Source organism: Amblyomma mixtum, chromosome 6 (assembly GCF_055824585.1).
Source record: "Amblyomma mixtum isolate Tamu chromosome 6, ASM5582458v1, whole genome shotgun sequence".
Taxonomy (NCBI): Eukaryota; Metazoa; Arthropoda; class Arachnida; order Ixodida; family Ixodidae; genus Amblyomma; species Amblyomma mixtum.
This window is the reverse complement of record NC_143017.1, coordinates 67,167,506-67,183,587: the sequence shown is the minus strand read 5'-3', so window position 1 is coordinate 67,183,587 and position 16,082 is coordinate 67,167,506. Positions and strand designations below refer to the sequence as shown.

General features: G+C 44.4%; 1 protein-coding gene across 1 annotated transcript in view; it reads left to right on the top strand.

Annotated features, from left to right (window-relative positions):
• The window catches only part of LOC149339295 (protein turtle homolog B-like), a 530,441-nt gene that overhangs the window by 147,570 nt on the left and 366,789 nt on the right, over positions 1 to 16,082 (top strand). The gene's annotated exons all lie outside the window — the stretch shown is intronic.

The following is a 16,082-nucleotide window of genomic DNA, read 5'->3' as shown; positions in this document are numbered from 1 at the left end:
GGGAAATAAAGAAGAAACAAGCAACGGTGTCCAAGCGACTACGGTATTGTGCTCTTGAGCATGAAGTGGAGAGTTCATCATCAGAGCGGAACGTTAAAGCGTTAAATAACTTATTCTGAAATTTTAACCGCGGCTCTCCTCAGCGACGTCTTCCATTTAGCTACTTGGTTTGGGAAAGGTAAATATTACAGACGTCGATAATGGCAAATTACCAGCATCAGACAAAAATAAAAAACTGAGGCAAGCGACATTCAGGGCGGAATGACAGCCTACGTTGCAGACCGGCACTAGGAATGAGCGGTGCCTTTTTCAAAGGAAGAGGTAATGTTTAAATCTCATGTCATAGCGACCTTTGACATTTCCGTACTTTCGCTCTGGCATTATTCCTCCATTTAATCATATGAATGTTTTTTTTTTCATTCAGGTGAAGCGCGCGTTATTCGTTAATTACTTAGTCGTATTTAGCCTGAAATATAAATTCCACTGGCGCACTTTATTATTTAATCTGTGCGTGACGGATCTGATAAAAAAAGCGGATGTCTGCTTTTGAATTCTCGAGAAGCTCTTCGGCCCACTATTGCAAGTCCTCTTAATTAAAGTTTTCGAAATGCTGATGTGATATACGGGCTGATAAACTTACCACGGTCCTAATGTCGTTTTGGGGCTTTTGTGCTTAGCACAGGTTTAAGGTTCAGTACTTCCCGCTACGGTCAGATCTCTATACACTCGAAATGCCTAAGCGCTGACGTATGGAGTTTTCAGTGGAAATAAAAAAAAAACCTCAAGTAATCAAAAAATTATGTACAGCGTGCTCCATCAACTTCTTTTAAGTGTACATCGGAAACATTAAGTTAAGAAAACTCCTCATTTGTAGGACTTGCTGCGCATATAATAAAAATTGGTCGATTGCACATTAAGACAATGCTGGAAGAGCTTATTCCCTCATTAAAGTCACTCAGAATCTTTCCAGTACGCTTTCTTATTTAGTAGTGTTTTACTGTTTCCTTCTATTATAATTTTTTTTCTTCTCGTAAACAAGTTGTCATGGCCAGTGCTGCTCTTTCCTAAAAATTCTGAGAGGGACTCAGTCTGGTTGTAGGAAGTGCAGTTTGAGTTTCACAGGAAAAGGTTATTATTTAACAGTAACTTCATGAAATATGTTGAAACATCTTTCTCGGTGAAGTTTCAATACTGCCCCGCCGCGGTGGCTCAGTGGTTACGGCGCTCGGCTGCTGACCCGAAAGACGCGGGTTCGATCCCGGCCGCGGCGGTTGAATTTCTTGAAGGCGAAATTCTAGAGGCCCGTGTGCTGTGCGATGTCAGTGCACGTTAAAGAACCCCTGGTGGTCGAAATTTCCGGAGCCCTTCACTACGGCGTCTCTCATAGCCTCAGTCGCTTTGGGACGTTAAACCCTAATAAACCAAACCAAACCAAGTTTCAATACTTGCAACCAAGGGCCGCCATCTTCTCCGCAGGAGAATAGAAGTAAAACACAAAGACAGACAAGAATAAAAAAATAATCATGGACAGCCAATTGATCATCTAAAGAGAAGCGAGCTTTGTGGTTTCATCATTGATTAAAAAAATCGGGTTCAGTTTTATTGGACACTACGAATACACGGTGGAGCATGCTCTTTAATTGAAGACAAACCAGCCCGAAGACTGTGACAGTGATGAAAAGGCTTGTTTAGCACCACCAGGGACACTGTCCACAACCGAGACACATTTCAGTCAATCGTTGGCTCGAGCATGTAATATCTACAACCATTCAGCCTATATGTGTCTGTTGTTTTCTCCATTAAACATTAGTCAGCGGGCAGCGCAAGTGTTGTCCATGCTTTCTCCGAGCCCTTGTTCATTGGCGCGCCATGAATCATGTTGAATATAAATTATTCAAAGTTTATTTTCAACTGATATCTACCAAAACCTGGAAATAAATCCCCCATAGCCGAGAGTGCACTTAGTCTTTGGCCTCGGCGCTGGCTTTCCAGGAGCCTCAAAACACGCAGTTACAAGCTTGGAGCGCTGTCTCCGTGCGGTGCGCTAGTATATTGCGCACTGGAAGTTTGTTAGGGGTGCAGAGTAATATAGATGCTTCATGTAAACAGAAAATCCGTCAATGGCTTGTCCTGACTGGCTTTACTTAAACCAATAATGGCGTCAGAGTTCTTAACCTGAGAAAGGTAGTAGAGAGCAAACTCGGTCCCTTTTGTTATAAAGCATGGCCTCGACGTTTTTGACAACCACTGTTCTTGTATAATATAATACGGGAAGGCAGGTCATTTTTATGGGCTTCGGCGGTAGGAAAACATCGCTATATTGAGTTTTGTGCACTTGTAAATATAAAGTAGAAGGGAACAATATGTTATCATTCACGGAAATTGCTATAAAAAATATCGCGCATCAGAGCTACGGCAGGAGGAACGAAAGGAACAGGGAGAAGATAGCAAGAATAGCATAGGAGAGCAATAGTGAAAAACGACAGGGGAGAGCATCATACACTATTTTACAAAAATGTTTTAAAAAAAGTAGGACAAGTGTTCACCAGCCCCACGCGAGTGTGCAGGCACTCAGCAAGTTATAACCACGAGCAAGCGACCATTGCATATATTTACAACAGCATAGAAACACTTGAAAGCACAAATTCTTGGCCGAGTTGGGTTTGCATGATGAATGTGTAGCAGAGTAACGGCACACGGCCTAAGAAGAGAGCAGAGGGAAGTGTAGCAGGAAGGAAAGTGGAGCGGTGCGCATATAAATACATGTAAGACAGCCAAAAAAATAATGAAAAGCACCGCAATTAGCACACCCATCCACTAGGAACCCCGCAAGGCAACGACAGCTAAGTCATACAGTTCAAGAAAAGAAAATCTTTTTCCGCTGAAGATAACGACGGAGTGCATATACAGCAATCTACCTGCGTCTTGATCTCTGCGGCCTCAATTATTTCTCGGCACAGCTGATCTTAGTTTCTTGCAACAAATCGGCGCTTTTAGAACTGCATGATGCACTTTCAATCACGACAGTGGATACCAAGGTTGGGAGAATCTGCATTATCAAAATTATTGCGGTGCTGCCTATTATATATATATATATATATATATATATATATATATATATATATATATATATATATATATATATATATATATATATATATATATATATATATATATATATATATATATATATATATATATATATATATGAGAGAAGCCAACAGCCACAGAAACCAAGGAGCACAGGGGATTTTTTAATTTATTTATTTTTTGTGGTGTTGATCAAGTAAGAATATTACTGAATATGTTGTCGCTTAAAGCTAATTGGTTAGAAAAGCAGAAGAAAAAACAACCACATGCGGCCGGTGGGATCCGAACCCACGACCTCCGATATATATATATATATATATATATATATATAGCACAATAAGGTAAACGTACTTGGTTGCTAGTTTAAAATAAGATGCGAAATTGAGAAACGCTTCGTTTATTGGGAGTCGACGTTTCGGACAGAGCCTGTCCTTTTTCAAGACTGAGGTTACATGGTTCTACTGACCTTGGAGTTCCGGCCTGACAGGCCTCGCAAGCTTTCTCCCATACGCTTACACCGATGGCCTCATCGCCCACAGCGTTCTTACCTTCCCCCGTTCGACCATCTTGACGAGAGCGGCGCCGTCAAAGAACTTAAGCACCCCCGCCATTCATAGTGGCCCCACGCGACGATTCTTCCCCAAAGTCGCCTCCGTTTCCGGCCTTTTCTTTTCCTTTTTTTGTTGCCTGTGTGGGTGTGTGCAGGTACACTCCACGTGTGTCTCGTTAAATTCCACTCTGCCCGCCTTGACTCATCCTGCCAAAGAAGTTGCACATGGCGGAAGTCTTTCTTTTTTTTTTTCCCCCGCCCTTTTGCTCCATTGTATCTTGTTTACTCGTTTAAGTGCACAACATTTGAGTGCATCTCAAATCTATGCTGTGCGTCGGCCACTGTTTGTCTCTATACACTTTGCTAGCTGTCCGCTGTGTTAGGACTCAGTTCTCTGTCCATATTCCCCTCCCGCTCTTCCTTTTTTTTTCCTCCCCTTTTTTCCTTTTTTCTTTTCTCCCCGCGACCGCATACGTGGGTGGCGGGCGACGACATTTACCCTCCCCACCCCCTGTGCCGTTTGTGTATTTTTTGTTATTTTTTCTTTTTTTTCTCTTCCCTGAGCCGTTCTTCCTTCTGCAGCGTCGGCTTGTTTTGGCTCAGGTGTCGAACACCTGTACAGATGAAGACCCTTTAAGAAGAGAAGCAAGAACCATGTAACCTCAGTCTTGAAAAAGGACAGGCTCTGTCCGAAACGTCGACTCCCAATAAACGAAGCGTTTCTCAATTTCGCATCTTATATATATATATATATATATATATATATATATATATATATATATATATATATATATATATATATATATATATATATATATATATATATATTGCGAAATTCTAGAGGCCCGTGAGCTGTGCGATGGCAGTGAATGTTAAAAAATCCCAGATGATCGAAATTTCCGGAGCCCTTCTTACCGGCGTCCCTCATAACCTTAGTCGGTTTGTGATGCTAAACCCCCTTAAAATAAACCATAAACCTGATCTTCCATCTGTACAGTATCCTCGAAGAGAAGTAATTGGCAAAAATGAAGAAAACCATTCCGAAATTCGGTTTCATGAAATGTTGCTTTTCATGCAACTATTCTCCTCCTGCCAGTGCGATAGTTATTTTTTTTTTTGTTATTGTTATGTAGTGTGCAACTAGTTTAGTTTAGTTTATGGGGTTTAACGTCCCAAAGCGACTGAGGCTATGAGAGACGCCGTAGTGAAGGGCTCCGGAAATTTCGACCACCTGGGGTTCTTTAACGTGCACTGACATCGCACAGTACACGGCCTCTAGAATTTCTCCTCCAAAGAAATTCAACCGCCGCGGCCAGGATCGAACCCGCGTCTTTCGTGTCAGCAGCCGAGTACCATAACCGCTGAGCCACCGCGGCGGCTAATGTGCAACTGACGATCACCGTAGGGAGACTTTTTTGTTTTGAAGCCTTTGCGGAAAGTTCGAGTTTTGAAATAATTACTCAGATTCCTTTCGTAAGTAACATAATTTATTATTGAAGGTTATTTTTTAAGGGATACAATTACAATTTTAGAAGCAAGCTATGTGCATGTAGAGGCGGATGGGATCACAGTAATCGCTCTAATCTCTTTCCGCTTCACTTACGGCGAATAAGGTATCCTGAGTACGCGCACGAGAGCTGACAAGAGAGAAGGAGACTAGTTTAATTATTCAAACGGCAAAAAGGGCGGCCGGAAAGATGAGTACCTTGTTTGCTACTCTGCACTCGAAAATAGAAAGACCGTCGTGTTGAGGAATTTTTGCGCACGAGCAAATCATTAAAACACTTCCTTTAGAAGACTGAGAGCATGGCACGGCGCAACAACCTAGAACATGGCGCATTTAATGCTGTTGGCTTCTGGGCTAAAATATTAACGAAGTTTCGAGTTTCATGCTTCATGCTTCATGACTCATGTTTCATGCTTCAATTTTCAAGTCGTTTAGTCACGTTATAGATGTTGGTGGCCCAAGATAAAAAGGGAAAAGAAATGACTTGAGGCAACCCGGATTCCCCTTAACCAGGCATACAGCGATAGAGAGTAGTTCACCGGTCATATAATGAAGTAGCGCACATGAAAACATCGAGATTATTTCTTTAAGCATCTTTTCTACATACTCAGAACGTATGCATCGACAATGCTCCATTCCAGTTCCAACTTTTTTTAGAGTAAAACGCTACGAATTGCTCGTAACGTGTTTTTTTAACGCGAAAGCCTTTAATGCCTCATCGTTGTCGACAGAAAGCTGTCAAGCAGTAGGTTGTTAGCAGAGGTGTCACGCTTTTCTAGTCAGACCAGAAAAAAAAATATTTGTGCACGATGGGATTCGAACCACCATCCTTCCGTTCCGCCGCCGAGCTTGCTAATGTCTACGCTACTTCCTTTTTTTTTCGTTCATGGTGTTTATTTACATGGTTTTGTACAGAAAGGATATATATATACATATGTGTGTGTGTATGCACCCCCCCTCACACACACAAAACTATTTACAGAGTGCCTAGGTAGGTGCTACGTGGCACAAACATTATAGTAGAACTAAGAGGCCGGGAAGGATATGCAGCGCATCAGGAGAGGAAACCAATCCGGTAAAAAGTCAAATTCTTTCTAAATGTTCGTTACCTGCAGCAACATTCGGCTAAAATGAATCCTGGGCGAAACAACAGGTTCAACGTTGCGGTCTTGCATGCGCGTTTTCCAGAGGCTATGAAGTACGATCAGAAAAATCTTTTCATACGGTTCCGAGCCAGGTTGGGAAACAACAAGGTAGCGCACACTGTAGTTCCTGCCAACGCATATGCAGTTGTCCTTGTCTAGAAGGCTGGAGAGTGTTAGCAGAAAAGCATCAAATCAGACGGATGCCTCCCAAACGCCCTCCAGTGCCTCCAGCATTTGATATTCACAACCAATTGTGAACATAATTAACATCATAACCACACATCAGTGACACAAGCAACAACAACGCGCTTAAGGCTTTCGCCTCACCGCACTTTAGGTCAACAAAGTGCCCCCATGAATTTTTGCACTATCATTGTGTTTGGTAGCACATTGATGACACACATTGATAGTACAGCGCAGTGTCTGACTTCGGAAGTCATTGCTACAAGAAGAAATAAGTCCTTTTTCTGCATTATATAGAGTACAAGAGGATATGAAAGGTAACTAACTCATGTAAAAAAAATTCAAAGTTAAGCCGAAAAGTGTTTTTATAATTATTCAACAGTGTGCGCGGCGCGTTCCACCCAGGTGAACTTCGCCGATTCCCAACTCCAGAAGAAAGATTCTTCTCGCAGACACTGAAGCCATGCACGCACCTCTTCTTACACCTATTCGTCCGTGTTTGACTTGCTTCCACCGAACGCCACCTTCTGAAGCATGAAAATAAACCCTAGACGTTAGGTGCACTGCTTACGCTGGGCTCGGAACACGCTCTAGAGAAAGAAGTGTGATCTAATCTATCGTTGCGCGAGCAGTGTGCGGCCGGCATTATCGAGTGCAGCAGCCCACTACAACTCAGCAAGCCGCGGCGTTTTACTTCATTGCAGGTTTCAAGTGGTCCTCGAGCAGACAACAGCAAAAATCGCTTTTCAGAGTTATAATGCTTCGCCCCCTACAATCCCAGAACAGTGTCAGTATTAATCTGCCAGCCGATCGTGTTTTCGAAACCCGGTTTCGGTGGTTCTTCACTTGCTCGCCGAGCCTCTAACTGGAAGTGATGCACCCAGCTTTCGTCTCCTGTAAAGATACGTTGTAGGAATCCAGTTACTGCTGCTTCAAACTCCTTAACAGCGCCTCACGCTCATGAATGTTGAGCTTTTCAGATGGGAGTAAGTTTTTCTAGTATGTACTTACCTAGCAGTAACTTTGCTTTAGTGCAAGTGTACCGAAATTACAGTATTTGATGTGTCGTGCCCTTAGTCTTTGTGCAAGTCCTTGTGCCATATCTCCGATTGGTAACCACAAGTTGTCTTGAATTATGGCTACCACAGAAGTGACAAGCATAGCATAGAAGCACAGTCGTGGTGCATAGGCGTACACAGTGTGTTGTGTCAGCCAATGCTGAAGTTCCCTTTCTGAAGTTCTTATGAACTTTCAATTCTGCTCAAGAGACAGACATGTAAAAAAATAGCTGTGCTTACATTCTTCAATGAATGCCAGCTGGGTTTTAAAACTCACTCCTCAAAAATCCAATCACTCCATCCTGGTACACGCTTCCAAGGAAGCGACCATATTCAGTGCGCCTTAGTGGAGCAATCCTTTGCGTCATGCTAATTAATCGCGCACTACCGCCTGGCTTGAAAGGGAGAAACCCGATACCGATAGCAGAACGCTGTACGACATAATAAGGAATTTTTATTGCCATTTTAAGGTTAACACCTTTTGACCCTCGCATAAATGAGTATACGTCATTCGAGGCGAGCTAGGTCTACGAAGTCACGATAACCATATGCAGGGATTGTTTTTATACCGGCTTCGCAAGCAATATTTTTATAAGCAGCGAGCGGTCAAAATCTGGCAACGCCAAAATGGATGATATGTGGCAGCACCGTAATCAACATTGAGTATGCAGCGGGCAGCTTTATATTTAGCATGAGCCCCGCCGCGGTGGCTCAGTGGTTACAGCGCTCGGCTGCTGGCCCGAAAGCCGCGGTTTCGATCCCGGCCGCGGCGGCTGAAGTTCGATGGAGGCGAAATTCTAGACGCCCGTATACTGCGCGATGTCAGTTCACGTTAAGGAACCCCAGGTGGTCGAAATTTCCGAAGCCCTTCACTACGGCGTCTCTCATAGCCTGTGTCGCTTTGGGACGTTAAACCCCAATAAACCAAACTATTTTTAGCATGTAGGCTTTACGAATATTTGTTTCTGTTTAAGTACACCTTAATCAACATTGATTATACAGCGGACAGCTTTAATTAGTAGCCTCTAGGCTTTACAAATCTTTGTTTCTGTTGAAGTACGCCATTAAAAGTTCCATAATTTAGGTTGAGAGAGAAAAAGCCATTGTCGTTTTTTGCTTGACTAAAGCAGAAAAACCACTAGAGTTCTGCTTCAGTTCCAGCACGCCTTGGGACATAAACTATTACCTATCTACCTGAGCGTGTTAACTTAAAGGGCCACTGACCAGGGTCCGGACATTTTTGAAAAACAAGCCCACTGCATAGATGAGGCATCGAAGATAACCTCTGCAAAATACTAGAGCCATGCGCGCCCCGAAAAGCTGCGAAAATTCAAATCAAAGCCCGTTCGTTCTTTCCTTCCTTCAAAAACGGGCCCGGCCCACTACTCTGCACCCCGCTGACGTCAAGGGGGGCTACTTTCGCTAAAGGCACTCCATTGGTGCATCGTTCTGACTGACGGGAGAAGGTTGGGCGTAGCCTTGGCGTCGCGTCGTCTGCACAACGCTTTCCGCAGCGCCTTCTGTTCTGGCTCATGCCTACAAACCCGCATGAAGGAACAAAAAAAAAAACTGCGGAGGGAGCGTGCGGCGACAGCCTTGAACCCTAGCCATAAAAAGTAAAAAAAACAGTAAAACTGAGAAAGTTGGCTCGCCCCCCCCCCCCCCCCCCCCCCCCCCCCCCCCCCCCGCCGTGATCCCGTCACGAGACGCTCTGCGTGCGCGCTCCCTTCTCAGTTTCTTTTCTTCTATGCGAGCCCCCCAAAACAAGGTTTTAATTAGTAGTGCAGCAGAGCCTTTCCCTCGCTCGCCCACTTTACCGCTCCGCACACATACCGCTTATCTTTCGTGCATCTTGCGTACGCCTTGACTCCAATGAATGACATATGCTTTGGAGCGGAGAAAAGACACAAACACACAGAACACAAACACGCATGGAGAAAAGCAAACGGGCGGTTGCCGGGTCCGCGCTTCGCCGTGTGTTTCGAACACAACCGACTTCCGCCCCTCCACTCGTGAAACGGTGGGGAGGCCTAAAAGAAAATGAAAAGGTGGCTCGTTAACTGGGAATGACAAACAGATGTATGAAAGGATGCGCTCGCTAACAAGTCTAGGTGGTCGAGCCGATCGCGCCTCTCGATCGTTCAGTGTGCGGAGAAAATGCAAAAACCAAGAAAAGAATTCTATTGAAGGCGGGGCCATGACGTCGCCCTGTGACGCACTCCACAGACACAACGCCTCCGGCTTACACCGGAGAAGGAAGGGGTGATTTTGCCTTGCCGAGCCTACTCGACGAGGAGCGGGAGAGAAAAATTTCGAGGAGGGAATGGAAGGAGAGGAGGCTCGCTCAAAGTGAGGTAGAGAGTGTCTGCTGGCCGCGGGTGGGCAGGGGGCCTTTAAGTGCTTGTCGCTTTAAACAAGTTATTAAATCATCTCATGTTCCGCGAGTGGAATAGCTGATTTTGATACAGACTTGAGACACTGGAAGCGCACGGTCGTTTTCACTTTTTTGAGCGACACATCACTAATTTACGTAGCATGGTGTTCGTTCATGCCGAAGCTTAACTTTGGAGCCATGTGGCTCCGCTTAGATGGATGCTTATGAGTGATTACTCCCTTATTACAGGTTTGACATGCATGGCTAAACGTTCGTCTTCGAGCGCATATTACGTCGTCTTACTTAATTTGAATATAAGGCACAATACTCTGATCTTGAAAATTATTTTGGCGCTGGTGTATTGCGCGCTGTTCTTTGAAATGCGGATGCAAGAATCATTTCGGCACTTTCTGGCATGTCGTTTTGCGTGTGTACATTTCGAGCATAATTTCTTGAAACGGGACAAAGAGCCAGTTTTAATACATGGCGTTTGGTTAAAAGCTTTTGAGGACTTTTCTGCTCAATAATTATGGCAACCGCGCAGAAGAAAGGCCCTATTAAGACATCTGGCGTTTCGCAACTTCAGGCCTCTCGTCAGAACGGTCCACGATGAGAATGGGACGATGGACCGGCTTTTTTGGGACGCTGGCTTTTTACCCTGTCGTTATAACTTCTCGTTACAGTTCATAAATTACAGCGTGGGTGAAATGTAATGTTTTGTAATGTGTAATGTGTTGTAGCATTAAACACCGAGTCTAGTAAAAAATGTGAGGTTGATATTTGGCATAGTGCACACATGCCCATGGCTTGAGTGAGTGAGTGAGTGAGTGAGTGAGTGAGTGAGTGAGTGAGTGAGTGAGTGAGTGAGCGAGCGAGTGAGTGAGTGAGTGAGTGAGTGAGTGAGCGAGCGAGTGAGTGAGTGAGTGAGTGAGTGAGTGAGTGAGTGAGTGAGGGAGGGAGGGAGTGAGTGAGTGAGTGAGTGAGTGAGTGAGTGAGTGAGTGAGTGAGTGAGTGAGTGAGTGAGTGAGTGAGTGAGTGAGTGAGTGAGTGAGTGAGTGAGTGAGTGAGTGAGGGAGGGAGGGAGGGAGGGACCTTTTACACGCAAGGTGGGGTCGCAAGCAGCAAGAAAAATAGCAGACCCACTTCACACGGACACTTAACGTTAAACCCGAAACTACGTCATACATATAGAAACTTCGATAAAGTGATGCGACCCGCATCGTCTCGTTGAAGGTGTGTAGATGTCACTATATCTCTAACGAGCATCTCTGGCGCAGATCTTGAGAAGTAATTCACATGAACAGTAGAATAAATATGCTTTTTTGAGCAGTGCGTGAATAGTAAAATGCTATTTGAAGCTTTTACGGTATTCACTGGGCGGGCTGCTCACCTCGATGTTTATTTGAACAGGCGCGCCTGCTAGGGGGCACCATTACGCACTTTTGTCTGCATGACACATGTTCGTCCAGAAGCTGGAGTCTGATGTGGAGTAAAGTTCACTCTAGTTTGCTATTATGTTGGTATCAAGGAATTTAACTCTCGCTGATTAAATGGAAAGCTTGCGTGCAACTTTCTACGCAGTTGCCTCACTGCAGTGGTTAGAATAATGATGCAAATAGGGGCTTTGAAGGATAATCCACTTTGGCTTTCTAAAGACGGGGGTCGCTGAGATAACTGGAGAGAATTGGACTTTGTGTGCAGTAACGATAGGTCGATACTGAGGGTGCGATGGGCCGAGGCAGGGAAGACAAATGAAAAGCGTGCCTTTTTGTTCTGGTAAATAATGAATGTTCTGAAACCGCTGGCTTGATAATAACGCCTCAATACATTTGTCATGCAGCTAATATAATCTGGAATACACTGCATGAATGAAACCGCTTTGGAGGTCTTTAGCCTAACCGATTGGGCAATGTTTCAAATTTTCGATACATTATTCTAGTTCTTTAAATGCCCCTCTCTGGCAGTTGAAGAAAACGCTTTTCGCAATAAACTTTCCTTGCTTTGCATTTTCATTCATTCATTCATTCATTCATTCATTCATTCATTCATTCATTCATTCATTCATTCATTCATTCATTCATTCATTTATTGTACCCTTAAAGGCCCTTTTCGGGCATTACATAAGGGGGGGGGGGGGACAGTTGAAATACAAAGTAAAGAGAATAACAATGTTAATGCAGTAAAATACAACACAATGCAATGCAAGAAGAATAAAAAAAGAAAAAAAAACAAAAACAAAAAGAACTGGAGTACACTAGGAAATGTTAAGATGCAGTTCTAATCAATACATGGTGGCGGATAGGCTAAAGGAAGGAATAGTAACAAGAAAAGTAAATGGTAAAAATCAAAGCATGCGGTTGTTTTTTCATTTGCTGTAATGTTCGATTAGTGCGTCTCTAAATTTACTAGCGTCACGCTTGTGTACAATGTGGTCTGGTAACTGGTTCCAATTTTCTATTGCTGTAGGTAGAAATGATTTATTGAAGGCGATTGTAGAACCATGTAAACGCTGAACATATATCCTATGAAGCTTAGTCGTGGTTGTAAACTTTTATGATGGACCTAGGCTTGTGGTAAAGAAACAAGCCAGGTCTTCGCACTTCGGGAACTCACCGTTAGTCTTTGAAGGTCACTATTAAGCAGTTTTACTTCGTATTGTTTTCTGTTGTCACACCTTTTCATATTGATTGCCTTCCTATTTTGGTTAATTCCTTATTCCTCTTTGTTTTAATTAACGTAAATCTACGCGCCATAGAAGCTCAGCAAAACTACTAGCTCGATGACGTTTTCTCGGTGCATCATCCAATGTCACTTTTCCGCAATGCCTCCCGCGGCGACAATAATCATGGCTTTAACGTAAGGTCATATCTTAAAACTTCGCAGTATAACAGCTTCATGATATCCGCATTATGTGGTGTAAAATTTGCCTCTTTATCCATGTCCAGCGGCGGCGTAAGAGCATATTTCAGCAGCCGCCATAACACCGCAGGTCCCTGAGGTCATACATAATATTCTCCTAACGTATTCCCTGCACTCTCATATCTCACCCATGCCCTTTGCCAGCTTGCCACAAGAAGGAACTCCCTAGCGGTTTCCAACCACGCTGCTAACGGCCTCTATTCAAATGCGCCTGCGTTGCCAGAGCAATTGTTGTTGCTTTTGTATCTCTCTCTCGATACAGCGGCGCCCATTTAATTGGCTATCGCTGACGTCAGCGCCACGACAGTAAAGCACAGCTGCGGCCGCAGAGGCGCCTCAGGCGTCGTAAAACGCCTCGTGGACGGTCCTTTGTTCGGCTCAGAATGCAATGCGCTCCTCCCCACGGCGCGCCTTTATGCGTTCTCGCGGCTGCTCGCGCATTCGAAGCGAGCCGACGCTGCGGCTTTCGTTTCGAAAGACACCCGAGCAGCCGTCTTAAATCGCGGCGTCTGGAAATTCGGCGAACGCCGGTCGTGGAACGAAGGCCCCATCACTTCATGTCGCCACGCGCAGTGCACGTACACGCGCGCGCTTGTCGACGAAGGCGCTGATAAACGCAGATTCGTGTTTACTGAGGCGTGATGCGAGTCCGCGGCGCGTATTAGTGACACGTTCGGAGGGAATATTGTATTTATTGCATTTTTCTGCTTTTCTTCTTTCGGAAATAATGAGTAAACTGAACAAGCCTTTCCCTGAAATGTGGTTTTTGATCCGAAAGCTAAACTTGCTTATCTGCAGACTAAACATGTACAGTGAGACGCGTCCCGAGTGTTTCGCTATAGAGACATGCAAAAAGATTGGATGAGTTAGAGAAAGTGTGTTCGCGTGGTAAAATAGTATGTTTTATATTTCGACTCATCAAAATAAAAACAACAGCCTAGAACAGTCTATATTGCGCGTGAGATGCGGGTTTATAACCTTGCATGTGTGTGCTAGAGCAGCGTAACTTTCTAAGAAACGGCGATACCTTCTATGCCTTTAAGTGGCTGAGAGTTACGCGGTCGTCCTGTGAACTTCGAGGGGATGTTGATGGCTTGCCTGTTGGGCTGCTTTAAAAAGCCTACAACTTACTACTGACCCCTTCCGGAGAAATTATGAAGTGGTCATATATAAAATGTACGCGACAAATGTATCCTCTAGTTTCTATTTACTTCTACGCAAGGCTTGTGGGCACAGGGTTGGTGACATGTCAATTTATGCTTACTCTATTGAACATCACGTTCCGGCGCAGTGGAGACATGAGTTGGCGCAATTGTTTTTATGCCACCATGCTCCATCTAAACCAACTTTGCCTGGTTTGCCAACTGACTATTGCTGCTAACTAGCGTTTTCAGAGTTTACCTTGTACCTACTATCTAAAGCAGAAATGCTTAAAAATGCATTACTTTTGGTAAAGCTGTATTGGTCTCCCAGAGTAGCACCGAATCGTCTAAAATACCATGACTAGGCATGAAATGTGGTCCCAAAGGCAAAATAACGAAAAGTTTAGACAGAATTGGAGTTTCCGAAACTAATTATAGCGCAAAGCTTTCAGACCTTCCAAATCCACACCATTTGTCTTGCTGAGTCTACACAAATACTCTTCATCTAAAAGGAGTGTCAGTACGTTGAATCGCAGATTTGTTTCTACCACTGCGATTTCCATGATAAATAAACCCTTTTCGTTCTCGTCAGATGCAGCGACGACTGTTTCTGTTTCGTTCCTATTTGTAAAGCTTTTTTGCTGCGGACGTCACAATGATCACCACTGACCTGTAGCGTGTAACCTGGCATGGTGCCTCGCGGCATATCAAAACGTAGTTCAATCGGCGTGCGGAAAATGTACGCCGTCAGCAGCCACTGGTGGTTTTCTCGGAACGAGCTGCAACGCGCATCTGTGTCGTGAGCAACGTAGAAGGCGCCAATCTGAGAGTGTTTTACCAAGACATCGATGGGAGCGCTGTAATCGCGGTGTATTCGGGCGCACGGAGCACGCTGTCACGTAGTATGTTTTCAGTTTTCCGGGCCTTTATTTTGCTGAATGAAAAGGGGTGCGCTACGCCCAGCTCGTTGTAAGCACCTTGGTCGGACGATTTCCGTGACGCTCGAAATCTTTCCCATTCAAGCATGAGCGTTTAGAGTCATATTTGGAAGTAATAAATAAATTTCGAATAAATATGAAATTACGAGGAACGAAAAATACTAGCCTGTACATTACGTAACTCCTAACAATACTTGCTTCATTTCAATATCGACTTTTGTTTTTCAATCTTTATTCATTTTAGCAAGGACGCACTTTAAACAGCTTCCAGAAGAAATCTGATTAATTTCATTGAATTCTACAAACTTCCTCTTATTATAAGCATCATAGTTAAAGCATGATTGGTTTGTTCATAGAAGGTTGTGGCTAAGTACTACACCAGGCTGGCTAAATCCAGCTCTGCTGAGGGGAGTGAGTTGTCGGTTTTGGTCACCGACATCATGCCGCACCCCAGGCCTAGTTATGCAATTCCATCGAGGTGCGGAGGTTTTTTCTTTTTTTGTAAAGAACGGGGGAGAATTCTACTGACTATGATTCCAACCCCGGTCCTCTTGCACGCGAGACTAATGCTCTACCTCTACGCCATTGCTGCCCTTAGATAATTAATGGCAAAGCCATACCCCTTTGGAAGAACCAAACGGACTTGTTAGAGAGACGGACTTGCTCACTTATTTATACCGAGATAAAAATCACGATCTTTCTCAGCTGACAAATGGCGCTGGCGTCCGTATCATAGCAAGTCACCGCAACCGCTGTGGCTCATTTACCGCCCGAAATTAATTTTGAAACAGCTCTGTGAATGGGATCATATCGTACGGGGGGAGAGCAAAGCAGACGGGACAGACGGTTCGCCGTACCCCTCTTTTCTTGGCGTTATTTCGAAATGAACGTATGACAACTTGCCCAGTTATCAGCATGAATACACCCCCAAATCAGTGTTGCCAAATTGGCCCATTCCCCCAGCTGCAGTCCTTCGTGCACTTGCACGTAGTGTTTTAGCGAAGAACTCTCCATGTAGTGCGACAGTGCCAATTACTATAGGGGCTTGAGCGTATGTAGTGCGACTGCAGCTGTGTATCGCGCCCCTCAAAAAAATTGCGAGGACACTTAGGCAACTAAAGTGTACAGAGGCAAAAGCCGAGGACACTATACCGTGACGACTTCCGGCGGATGTGA